This window comes from Mytilus galloprovincialis, chromosome 7 (genome assembly GCF_965363235.1).
Source record: "Mytilus galloprovincialis chromosome 7, xbMytGall1.hap1.1, whole genome shotgun sequence".
NCBI classification, from domain to species: Eukaryota; Metazoa; Mollusca; class Bivalvia; order Mytilida; family Mytilidae; genus Mytilus; species Mytilus galloprovincialis.
This window is the reverse complement of record NC_134844.1, coordinates 75842155-75855712: the sequence shown is the minus strand read 5'-3', so window position 1 is coordinate 75855712 and position 13558 is coordinate 75842155.

The following is a 13558-nucleotide window of genomic DNA, read 5'->3' as shown; positions in this document are numbered from 1 at the left end:
CAAGCCCTAGAGTATCTTATCAAATGGGAGAAATATATATATAATCCGTTTTCGTGCGCTGCTGGAATGTTGCTAAACAAAATTGAAGTTCACAATTTGGAAGTTGTGAGTCAAGATATTAACAAAACTTAACTCTTGTATCCTTTATCTCAAGGTCGATGCGATAGATGCGTTTCACACTTTGTTGATTGTTTTAGTGAGAGAACATCATCTATGTAGCGGAAAGTTAAGAATACTGCTAATAAAGGAATATGTCGACAAGAAGAGAGGCACAGTTGATTCACATAGGAATGCTGATTGGATGTTGAAAAAACATGGCCTTCAAACTATTATTTACTGTCTATTAACTTCTGTCCAAACTTGAACCTATGTTATGTACATGTAATAATCGTTAATAGCTTCCCATCTTGAATATAATCGAGACAATTGCCATTGGACTTTCATCAAGCAATAATCATTAGTAAGATTGTTCAGAGACAGAGTCTTCTCACCTTGACTTCCTCTACGATGTAATGATCAACATTAAGTATCGCTTTTGTCAGAATCATAAATACACTAAGTGGATATTGGTATTTTATTTTGGAGCACACTAATATTTGATCTACAATTTTGCAAAATCAATCAATATATTTTTTTTATAATTTTACCAATGTATTACATAGAAAATAAACTTAGAATACACTTATCAGACGTGCGTTTGTTTCGTCTTCAAAAGATGGATAAATGATGCTCGAATAAAAATCTTAAATTGCCTAATAAAGTACTCAGTCAAAGAGCATTGGGAAACTAAAATTTGGAAGGTTCTGTCAAATACACCTCATGTAATCTATTCCTCGGGGTAAAAAAGCCTTAGTAATTCTAAAAATAATTTATAAATATGATAATATCAATGATAGCTCATGTCAACACATCAACAGAGAAATGAAAATATAAACCAAGCCTTTATAGCGCGATTTTACTGTTACACAGTAATGTCTTTGTACTAGATGCGTATGTTTGACAATTAATGTCAGTTAGTGATGATAAGGGCTAAATATTAAACAAATCCAAAATTCAATACAACTAACGACGCAAGCCATATCTAAACATATTGACGAAGTAGGGTTATTTAAAAAAAAAATCGGGCTAACTTAACAGATATTTCATGGGTCAACATTTTAAAGTAAGTAGATAAGGGTAGCGTGGACAAGAATTCTGCTCACAAAGAATTGTCCCGCATAAAATATGATATGTATGAAGGAGCTCCTGAAATCAGTGTAAGAATTTGTCAAATCTTAAAAGTTCAATTTTGTACGGCTTTTTAATTGTCCATATCTCTTCACTGTCATCAGCATGACTGTTGAAGCAACATGACTTTGATTTGATCAGTTCAGATAACACTCAGAACAAAATAACAGTGCAAAATTTTTCATTCATTTAAAGAAATAATATGTGTAGTAAATATGGGATGCTAAAGCCTACTCATTAACAAACCTCTGATTATTTGGTTTGTATGATGTTGGTCTGTAACTGCGAAGTGACGCCATCAATGTTATCAAGTAAAATATTAGTACTTGTATTTGCAACCATCTAACAATTTTGGATACATACATTTGATTTAGATTTATGAGTTTGACTGTCCCTTTGGTATCTTTCGTCCCTCTTTTGATATGGTTTATGTTACCGTTGTTTTGTAGACTAGTTAATATGTTTTGTTAGCGATCATAGTAGCGTTATAGAGTTAAGTTTTATTCCATGTACTGGTTTTTACTGAATGTTTTTTGGGGATTGCGTTGTATTCAATGGTTGAGATTTAAAAAGAGGAAGTTGAGATTTCAAATACTTCCCTTTAGTATGTTCATTTGCTTGTTTCGATTCAGAAAGGATCTTTGTTATTTAGGGTTAGTATTACAGAATTGCGAGACTGTTGCAATGTCTTGGTCATAGATGTGGTATTGTACATGTTGTATAAGACAATATAGTTGTAAGAGCTGTTTATTGTTGACAACCGTATTGACAACCTCTTGATGTTAAATAAAGGCAACATTAGTATACCGCTGTTCAAAATTCATAAATCGATAGAGAAAAAAATAAATCCGGGCTACAAACTAAAACTGAGGGAAACGTATCAAATATAAGAGAACTACGACACAATACCGAAATGTAACATAAACAGAAACAAACTATAATGAAAAAATGGTAATTTTCCTGACTTGGTACAGGGCATTTTATGAAAAAAATGGTGGTTTAAACCTGGTTTTGTGGCATGCCAAACCTCCCGCTTTAAAGGCATTGTTAATTATATCATTAAAATGACAACTTTACACGACAGGGTTACAATAAATAAACAGATAAATGGGAGAAAATATAGGACAGAGAAACAAACGAATAATAGCCATCAAAAGGTAACAGGTTAAAAATATTTTTATACGACAGACGCGCGCTACGTCCACACAGAAGTAGCCTCAGATGTAAAAAGTTTGAAAGATATAACAACAACAAAGTTGAAGATAGCCCAGGACCAAAAGTTCCAAAACGTTGTGAGGCCGGGGTTATCCGCCTTGGACAAAAACATCATTATTATCAAATATAATACATAGTTTTGCAAACAGTAAATTTTATGAAATTACTATACAATAGATATACATGATTAAACTGAAGTGGTGACTAGCTATAGAATAAAAACGAAAACATTACAAAATCACATCCATGTTAACCATAGTAAATGCAACGCCCAAAGTGACGTCACATTTAAATTTCTGAAACGTGTTCCGAAAATTAAGAAATAATTTGGATGAGATTCAAGATAAGATTTGTATGATTTATCTAACTTATATTAATAACAGTGAAATTGATTTTTTTTTATTGTTTAATATGTGATTGATATTTAAAAACAATCCTGTTAAACATATTTTCGTATTAAAGTTGTATTAAAAATCAAAGATTTATTAATAGAAAACAATAGAATATATCATTTATCTTGCAATCTCTTGAAGAAACAATCTTCAATGATTATGAAAATCTGATCTGGTGATTATCAAGTACAATGTATATTTGGCAAAACTTTTAGGAATTTTTGTTCTCAATGCTCGTCAACTTCGTACTTTATTTGGCCTTTTAACTTTTTTTGAATTCGAGCGTCACTGATGAGTCTTTTGTAGACGAAACGCGTGTCTGGCGTTTATACAAAATTTAATCCTGGTATCTATGGTGAGTTTATTTCTATCAATTGTGTGACACAGGTAATATATAAGTCCAATGTTATATAAATCAGCTAATGCAGATATGATATGGGTAGTATTTGAATAAAAAGATTAAATTATTGATAATTTCTATCGTGTATGTACGATCTAATATAGCATGATACAATTACAAAATATTTGGTGTCTAATCTACTTTTAACTATACAATAAAATTTGATTTGATATTTTTATGGAAAACTTATAAACGTTTTTCGTCGATTTGACGTCTTTCCTATACAAATGTTCACCTTTAATTAAAGAAATTCAATCAATTATATTTTAGAAAAGAATAGGGATAAATTCAGTGATTTTTTATTGTTTTACATCATTAAAACAAAATTTTGTATCAAGAACATATAGCTTTTCAGGTACAAAATCTATGTAGTAAATATTGGAAATGTGATGATTTAAAAACAAAATTGTAGGACGTTTTTCACAAATTTTGTGTGCTTTCTATATATATAGTCACCTATTTTGAAAGAATTCAATCATTAATATTTCTGAAAAATTGAGAAATGTATTATTTATTTTCGATTTTCAGATACAGTTCAGTTAAGGAAATCTGTGACATAACCTATCACTTGTAACTTGATCATGAACAAGTTGTATGGCGCCAAACCCGCCATCTAATATCGAACAGTGATGTAAAAGTATAGCATACTACTAAACTATAAAACAAATAAGTAAGAAATGACAAAACTCGTTAGATCGATACAAAGCAGGAAAAAAACCAACTAACTTAAATACCGGATGCGACAGGGAATGCATGCATCCCTCAGAGCAACGAAAACAAAAAGTACAAATGTGTGGAAAATCCAATAACAACTAATAAAAAAATCATGTATTTAAGACTTTTAAAAGTATCTATCAGTACACATCCAACATCCAGTTTAGTATTAAGACGTCATTAACTGTCAGAGACTATAATGACCGTGTGCAATTCCAAAATTTAGGTATCGATAGATTGTAATACTGTGAAATTAAATATGCGTACAACAATAATAGTTACTGTAGTTTTAATTTATTGATTGCAAAGTCAATATTTGAACCAATACAAACAATATTCAAACATCTTAAATGATCAAAGATGTTAATGTACCAGTTGGAAAGCAAGTCCTTCGATACGGCCGTTGTCGTCAAGCTCTATCAGCAACAATAGCAGGGGGAATTAATTAGGTGGCGCTACAGTCGTCCGTAACGTCAAAAAGTCCGCCAAATCAATCGGCTAAAAGATTGACGTTTAAAGTATTTTTTGCAACTTGTCATGCTTTTATTCTAATTAAATTTTAAAATTTGTAGGTTTTGTGACCAATATGATTTCTTTACGACATACAAATATTACAAAAAATAGCTTTTGATTGCTATACCTTTATCCTGTCCGTTCTAAAAAAAATAGCCATCTTTTTTGTTCGCCAAAAAATCGATTTTTCCTAATTTGACGTTTGCGTATCCAAATACAGAAAAGAACGGCTATAACCTTAAAAGAAACCGGGAAACCTATTTCAAATTTCTATACAACTTTGAAGCCATCATTTTTTACTTTTATATATTAATTTTGGTGGCCACCAGCCATGTCAATTTGTATCTGGTTTTAGCTACGTTTCTACTTCAAAACAGTGAAGTTTAGCTTCTTTTCATTGTACCTGTTTCAAGGTGCTCTAAAATACTGATTCTATTAAAGACATGAATGAAATTTTGATTAAAAGTTGTGGATTTTCACAATTCCATACGATACTTGTATTTTAAAGTAACTAAAACCCCTATTGATCCCCTACATAAATTGACGGTGACATTGTTTTCTTTTTTCAACATACGTCATGTAACGTTTATAACAAAATATGTGTCAGGGTCATGTGCATAGTAAAAATTTACACATTGGGAAAGTGAAACAACAAACAAAGATCTTCTTTATTACGTTTAAAGCTAAACGTCTTAGAAAATTCTGACAGATCTGACAAATTATTGATAGCCTACTGTACTGTATGGATGGACAAATGCACAAAAATAGCAATAGAAAATGCATTGCAAAGAAAATTCTGTAGGAAAAATACATATGAAAAAAGGAAATGAAGGTCAGTTAATAAAATCTTGCTTAGATTATTATCTCTTTGCTTAGTAAGCTATAGTAATAAGAGCAAAAACTAGCTTATCAAGCCAAGTCAGCAAAACAAGAAGTTAATTCATAGAGATGTGTTCTTACAAAATTGAATTTATTCAAATGGCAAATTCTTGTTAAATTTAAGCATCATTGATCATTATTGAAGTATTGCACAAAATTTGTCCCATCAGTTTCATTTCATTTCCTATTACTAGTATTCAGGTAAAGAATATATACAACACTTTGTTTATAAATATACTATTAAAGCAGCTGATACAGCAACCTGTTCAAGAGAAGAAGCCCCATTTTTTCAAAAAAGTTTATTTTTATAATCTATAAAATACCCTGAGAAATAAGACAAAGGGCTACTGTACAAGCTAATCTAGCCAATACTATGAGTTTAATGTTATAATAATAATGATTCTGAAATTCAAAATTGTGTCACTTTCACTTATAATTTAACTCAAGCCTATGTTTCTTAGTAAAATACAGAACAGGAATTTCTGTCAATATTTTTGGTATAAAACTTATATAAATCCCTTTTCTGTATTTTACTAAGAAACATAGGCTTGAGTTTAAAGGCTCTCTTAATTTGAAGAAATTTGTTGTGACTCTTGGTCACACTTTATAGAATATAAAATATATATGGTCAGGACTATTTATTTAATAATTATATCAATTTTCAGAGAAAGATTATTCAAATTGTATAAACTATGTTTTATTGCAGTAAATATTGCAGAAGTGTTTAAAATAATTCTGCTAGGAATGATCCCACATATAAAAATTACATGTAGTATATTTTATCCGCCAGATCTAATTTCTTTCAATATAGCTAGGTTTTTAGTTTTACATGTAGGTGTCATTATCCACATTTCTGAATTGTTTTTTTTTTACTTATATTTTGTCCTTTATTTTTTTCTCTTGTTATTGCTATTCCTTTTTCCTGTCCGTTCTAAAAAAAAATAGCCATCTTTTTTGTTCGCCAAAAAAAATCGATTTTTCCTAATTTGACGTTTGCGTATCCAAATACAGAAAAGAACGGTTATAATCTTAAATGAAACCGGGAAACCTATTTCAAATTTATACACTTTTTTGAAGCCATCATTTTTTACTTTTATACATCAATTTTAGTGACCACCAGCCATGTCAATTTGTATCTGGTTTTAGCTACGTTTCAACTTCAGAACAGTGAAGTTTAGCTTCTTTTCATTGTACCTGTTTCAAAGTGCTCTAACATACTGATTTTATTAAAGACATGAATGAAATTTTGATTAAAAATTGTGGATTTTCACAATTCCATACGATACTTGTATTTTAAAGTAACTAAAACCCCTTTTGATCCCCTACACAAATTGACGGTGACATTGTTTTCTTTTTTCAACATACGTCATGTAACGTTTATAACAAAATATGTGTCCGGGTCATGTGCATAGTAAAAAAATTACACATTGGAAAAGTGAAACAACAAACAAAGATCTTCTTTATTGCGTTTATAGCTAAACGTCTGGGAAAATTCTGACAGATCTGACAAACTATTGATAGCCTACTGTATGGATGGACAAAAGCACAAACATAGCAATAGAAAATGCATTGCAAAGAAAATTCTGTAGGAAAAAAAACATATGAAAAAAGAAAATGAAGGTCAGTTAATAAAATCTTGCTTATATTATTATCTCTTTACTTAGTAAGCTATATTTCCATTCTCAATTTTATAGTAATAAGAGCAAAAACTAGCTTATCAGATCTTATCAAGCCAAGTCAGCCAAACAAGAAGTTTATTCAGAGATCTATGTGTTCTTACAAAATTGAATTTATTCAAATGGCAAATTCTTGTCAAATTTAAGCATCTTTGATCATTATTGAAGTAAAATGCACAAAATTTGTCCCACCAGTTTCATTTCATTTCCTATTACTAGTATTCAGATAAAGTATATATACAATACTTTGTTTATAAATATGTAATTATTTAAAGAAGCTGATACAGCAACCTGTTCAAGAGAAGAAGCCCCATTTTTTCCAAAAAGTTTACTTTCATAATCTATAAAATACCCTGAGAAATAAGACAAAGGGCTACTGTGCAAGCTAATCTAATAGTTTATTTTTACAATAATAATGATTCTGAAATTCAAAATTGTGTCACTTTCACTTATAATTTAAAGCATATATTTTTTTTACAAAGTTTCTGTCAATATTTTTGGTATAAAACTTATAAATCCCTTTTTTGTATTTTACTGTTCAACTAAGAAACAGGCTTGAGTTTAAAGACTCTCTTAATTTGAAGAAATTTGTTGAGACTCTTGGTCACACTTTATAGAATATAAAATATATATGATCAGTACTATTTATTTAATAATTATATCAATTTCAGAAAGATTATTGAAATTGTATAAACTATGTTTTATTGCATTAAATATAATCAGAAGTGTTTAAAATAATTCTGCATGTAGTATATTTCATCCGCCAGATCTAATTTCTTTCAATATAGCTAGGTTATTAATTTTACATGTAGGTGTCATTATCCACATTTCTGAATTGTTTTTTTTTTTACTGCAGTAATATTTTGTCTTTTAATATTTACATTTAGTCCTTCTCTGAAAAATAGGGGGAAGTATCTCTTCTTTATATTATCATAACATAGTTATAAATCGAGTTTCGTTTATTTTCTTTCTAATTTTTGTAAGGTAAACTCCTTTTTTAATTTTTATATGCATTTTGCTGGGTTTTTATTTTTTGACTGGTGATATTAAGGGGAGATAACCACTTGCACAAATCGGCATAAAAACCACCGCTTCGGTTTGAAATCAATTTGACGTTTGCGTATCCAACATTCTATTGCCGAGATATTCATATCGAGTGTTTGTCTTAATGAGATGCTTTATTAAATTTAAATTCAGCCCATCATTTTTAGTTTCCTCGTAAATATTTAGATTTTTCGTTCAGGAGACTTGACAATTTTCACCAAAACTCCAAGTTTGCAGATAAAATAAAGAATAAAGGACTTTGATTTGATGTGTGAGCCTTGACGAGAATAAACTATGGATACTCAAGATTAGTTAGGTCAATAAGTTTTTATTACGACAATAGTATTTAGTGAGTTAAAATAAGGTTTGTCTTATCCGTTTTTTTACTGAATTTTCACGGTCACGTGACTCTATTGTTGCTGATAAACTTTGGGTCAAACCGTGACCTGCTTTCCAACTGTACCAAAATATGTGAGGATCTGTTTGACCAAACCGGACATAAAATGTAAGCCCATCCATCTAACGTCAGCTTTTGCTTATAATTTGGGAAGTGCTACCATTAATATACGGATATCTCTCTGTTCAAATACTGACATTTAAGTGAAAATGAAAGTCTTATAAGACTTAATCCATTTGTCCTTGACCTTCGATCACTGTTAATCAATCAACGTTAATTTTTCGCGCTTTCTTCAATATAATTATACAACTATAGTTAATCTGTGAACTGGTGCACTACTTGTTAACCCTACCCACCTAACATATTAACTGTCAAATATTTCTCGTCATACAATGCATGTTATAATTGCTACTAGACGTTTATCTATCAACAATCAATAAAGTAGATATACAAACGCGTTGTTAAGTAAAAGATGTATTTTACCTTGACTTATTTAACCGTATCAATTATCAACATTCATTTTCCGTGTTTTGCCAATAGCTTGTATATTTTCCAAAGTTCTGCCTAGAATTCAATTTTAAAGTTAAAATAGATCAAATAGATCAAATAGATACTCACGATAGTGTCATATACCTCACGTCGTACACATTTGTAAATATCAGTAAGAATTTTTTTAATCGTACAGAACTGAATACATTAGAGGATTTGGCTATAAATGATAGGTATGATAGCTTAAATTGCAAAAGCAAAATCCAATAACAAGGATACATTGAAAAAATGAAATGCTATCAATCAGCAAAACGAAACTGCCATGACAATGGTTGGTTACACATAGTTTTATAGCGAAATAAATCTTCCACTTGTATCAAAGCTATTTATAGGCTTTTATAATAAAATTTAGAAAGGAAATGGGGAATTTGTCAAAGCGACAACAACCTGACCATAGAGCAGACAACAGCCGAAGGCCACCAATGGGTATTCAATGTAGTGAGAAGCTCCTGCAGCCGGAGGCGTCCTTTAGCTGGCTCCTTCAAAAATGTATACTAGTACAGTGATCATGCACGTCATACTAAACTCCGAATTATACATAACCTATTTTTGTAAGCAACCATAACAGTTATAAAAGCTTAATGTGACAATATTTGTGATCTAAAACTATGTAAAAAGATCAATGTGAACATATAAAAATCATATGATTGCCCGGAACAACTGATAATTAGTGATAGATTACGTCAGATCTTCCAACTGACCTAAACCCATGATTGTGTAACACTTCAATCATGTACGGCTTCTTTCTTTCTTCGAAAATCTCATCGCTGTGGCAACTTGCTTTTAATTTAGCAATTCAGATTACAAATGGAAAGAACAAAAAATTGTCTAATGAAATAATGCATTTAGAAAAACGTTGAAGTACGGCTCATTAACAAATATCTGCAATCCTGTTAGTATGATGAAGGTCCGTATAATATGAAGTAAAGTAAGTACTTATATCCTTTGGTATTGTTTATGATAGTTGTAGTTTTGTTGTCAATTACTGTTATATTATAGAGTATGACTTTTTACCGAAAGCTCGATGCTGTGTATACTGTTTGTTAGTCAAATGATAGAGATTAAAGATAATGTTGTTGAGAGAGAAAATGGATAGTGTCACATATATCTATGTGTAGTTTTTTTTTATCGTTTGGGTGATATCTGGTTGATGTTTAAAAACATCTCCATTAATTCATATAAATTGAAGTTGAATCCAAATCATAATTTTAAAAGTACTATAATTGTCATTATGATAAGTATATACACATATTTAGTCTTTAAAAATTCCGTAAATCATACAAATGATTTTTAATACATTGTTTCAATTTAAGAGTATATTCAAATGACTCGACAAAGCCTTGCAGTACCTGGTTATAATACAAGTAATGTACTGCTGTTTTTGTCAAAGAAGACACCTTCACGATAATGTCCTGTAAGCAGATCATGCAGATCAAGAAGTTGTTTTACTTTTTTTACCGTCGGCTGTTACTATTTGCAATGTGCTATCAGAATAATTTGAATCGAAATAATTTCCGTAAGTGTCAGCTGTGACACCAGAATCAGCAACGTCCAGCTTTCAGATTTCTCTACCAATATTTTCGCAGCATGCTATGATTTTTTCTTCAAAAACATGAAAACAGGTGTAACAAAATGTCCCCTTGTGATGAGATAAATAGCCTCCACTATTTGGAACATCTACTAATATTGTTCTTGTGATATTACCAGTTATATCAAACTCAAAGTTTCCTAACTTTTATTTTCTGTTTTACGACGCAATTGTCAATATATACAATGTTTATTGTTTTATCTTCTAAACATGTAACGGCTACAGTATGTTAGTTTATCAAAGCCAATCCGAAAGGATGTTCGTTGACTGGACTTCGACATCTGTCCATCATGAGTATAAACTGATACTTTATTTCTCTCGAAATCAGCAAAAATCATTCTTCCATCATTGACAATAACGCAATCCCTTAGACCTGAACCGTCCTAAAACGAAATCTCGCGAATTATTTCCAGTTCTATCTGATCGATATTTCTCACTGTCGTTATCAGAACATGTAGCTGGGCTCTTGTTTGCTCCTTGCTCCTGTCTCATCGACATGGATTCTGGACAACATGTATTGTGCAAAAATATTTCAAGTCTGACAAATAACAAATGTTTAAGATGTGGATCAGTAGACAACTCTCGAAAGACCTTCTTAGCTACGTCTTGGTTACAAATCGTTGAAACCAATTCCTGTTTTTCTTGCAACTTATTACTGAGACTTTTTGTTGATAGAAAGACTTCGACATCGGATAATGTGTGTTTTTTTAATTTTTTCTCTTTATTTTTTCTCCCTTTTCCTTCAGTTTTTGTAGAAACATGTATATTCCGGCTTTATTTTGATCGCTTTCCGATTCTAACGCCTTTAAAAATCTGATTCAAGATTATCCAGATGCTCATTTGTCTGTTTTGGAAAAGATTTAATTTCTCTGAAATGTTTTTTGTTGGTCTTACATTGTATCCTCTTTCAATGTCAAACAGGTCTGCCGACGTTTTAGCATTACTGGCAAGTTCTTCAATAGTTTTGAGTTTGCTGCATTGTTAATGTTCCAGTACATATAGGACACAATCTGTGACGCAATGGTCAAGAGAATAAAAAGTTAGTCACAGGTCATGTTCTTCACACTCCTGTTTAATTAGTGCAGAAACTGATTCCATTCCCACGTACTGACTAACTGGAATTGGCTGGTATAACTTACTTGCTTTGTTAACCTTGTGGTTCTCTATGCATGAGGAGCATAGTCCATTATCACAATCCAAACACCAGCTAAAAGCAGACGTAGTTTTATATCTTGCTACACATGGACCACATAGATTTAATACCAGTAGATGATGCCATCCCGAAAATAATAATTGTCTTGATTGATGAATCTATTCTTATCGTTGTTATCATGAGCCCGTGCTTCCTACACCGAGTGTGACTTACGTAAGCAACAAGACATGTTTCATATGTGGAGGAGAATCTGCTTATCCTTTCGGGGCACATGAGATCAACTCCGGCTTCTGAAGAAGTTTGTGTTGCTCAGTCTATAGTTTTCTATGTTGTGTCTTGTAAACTGCTGTTTATCATTTGGTCTTTTGCCATGGTGTTATCAGTTCTTTATTGAATTATATGTTTAAAAAAGAGGGGAGCAAGATACCAGAGGGACAATTAAACTCATAGATAGAAAAATAAATTGACAACGCCATGGTTAAGAAAAGAAAAAGACAAACAGACAAATAATAGTACACATGACACAATGTAGAAAACTAAAGATAAAGCAACACGAACTCCATCAAAAACTGGGGGTAATCTCATGTGCTCAGGAAGAGTAAGCAGATTCTGCTCCACATGTGGCACTTGTCATGTTGCTCGTGTTATTACAATGTCTCTGAATTTTGTTCACAAATACTTACGCCAAATTCATTTTAGTCTCTGATTTAAGGCATCTCATTGGCATTCATACCTTATCCTGTTATTTGTTTGATAGAATTAAAGAAACAATGGCATTCGACGGCATGATTTATGTCAAAACATTAAAATAACAAATATGATATGAAAAAAATGACAACCACTCAAAATGACACTGAAAAGTACAAAATGCAATATTCCCCACATGATTCTCAATATGGACGTGCAGCTGGGTTTCAAAAACACTCTCATTCATACATCACGACCCATGAAATATAGGCTTTTGTGAAATTGCATTCATTTGACATATCAAAAGGGGCATGTTTGTATGGCAAGTCGTTTTAATAGTTATTCGATTTTCAAGATATCTAATATATATATAACTATGCTGTCAGCAGGGTTAAAGAACATCAGTTGTTCGACCTGTTAGTCAAATGCGTTTTGTTTAAATATACTTTTTTACTTTTTTGGTCTTTTGGAAAATGTTGTTTGTGCTGTTTTTGGACCCTTCTACAACGAAATTTGTTTTACATGCACACGTATAAAAATTGCGGTTTTTATCCAACGCAATCATAGGTTTGAACGTAGTTTTCAATTAAGACTCGTTTACAACTATATATATATATATATATATATATATATATATATATATATATATATATATATATATATATATATATATATATATATATATATATATATATATATATATATATATATATATATATAAGATATCTTATATACTATATATGGTATCTGATATAATATACATGCTGTATAAAGTATCTTATGAAATCTATAATATAAATGAAATCTCATTTAATATATGAGATATCTTATATAATTTAATTTTTATAAGATATCTTCTATATTATATAAGATATCTCTTATATATAAGATATCTCGTAAAATATATAAAATATCTTATAAACTATATGAAGTATCTTATAAAGAAAAGAATATAAGATACATCATAAAGTATTTAAGATATCTTATATAAACAATGTTAATGAGATATCTCATACATTTTATGAGATATCTAATAGATACTGTATATTTTATGAGATATCTTAAATAGTTTATTAGATATCTCATATAATCTATGAATTGTCTTACAAAGAAAAGTATATAAG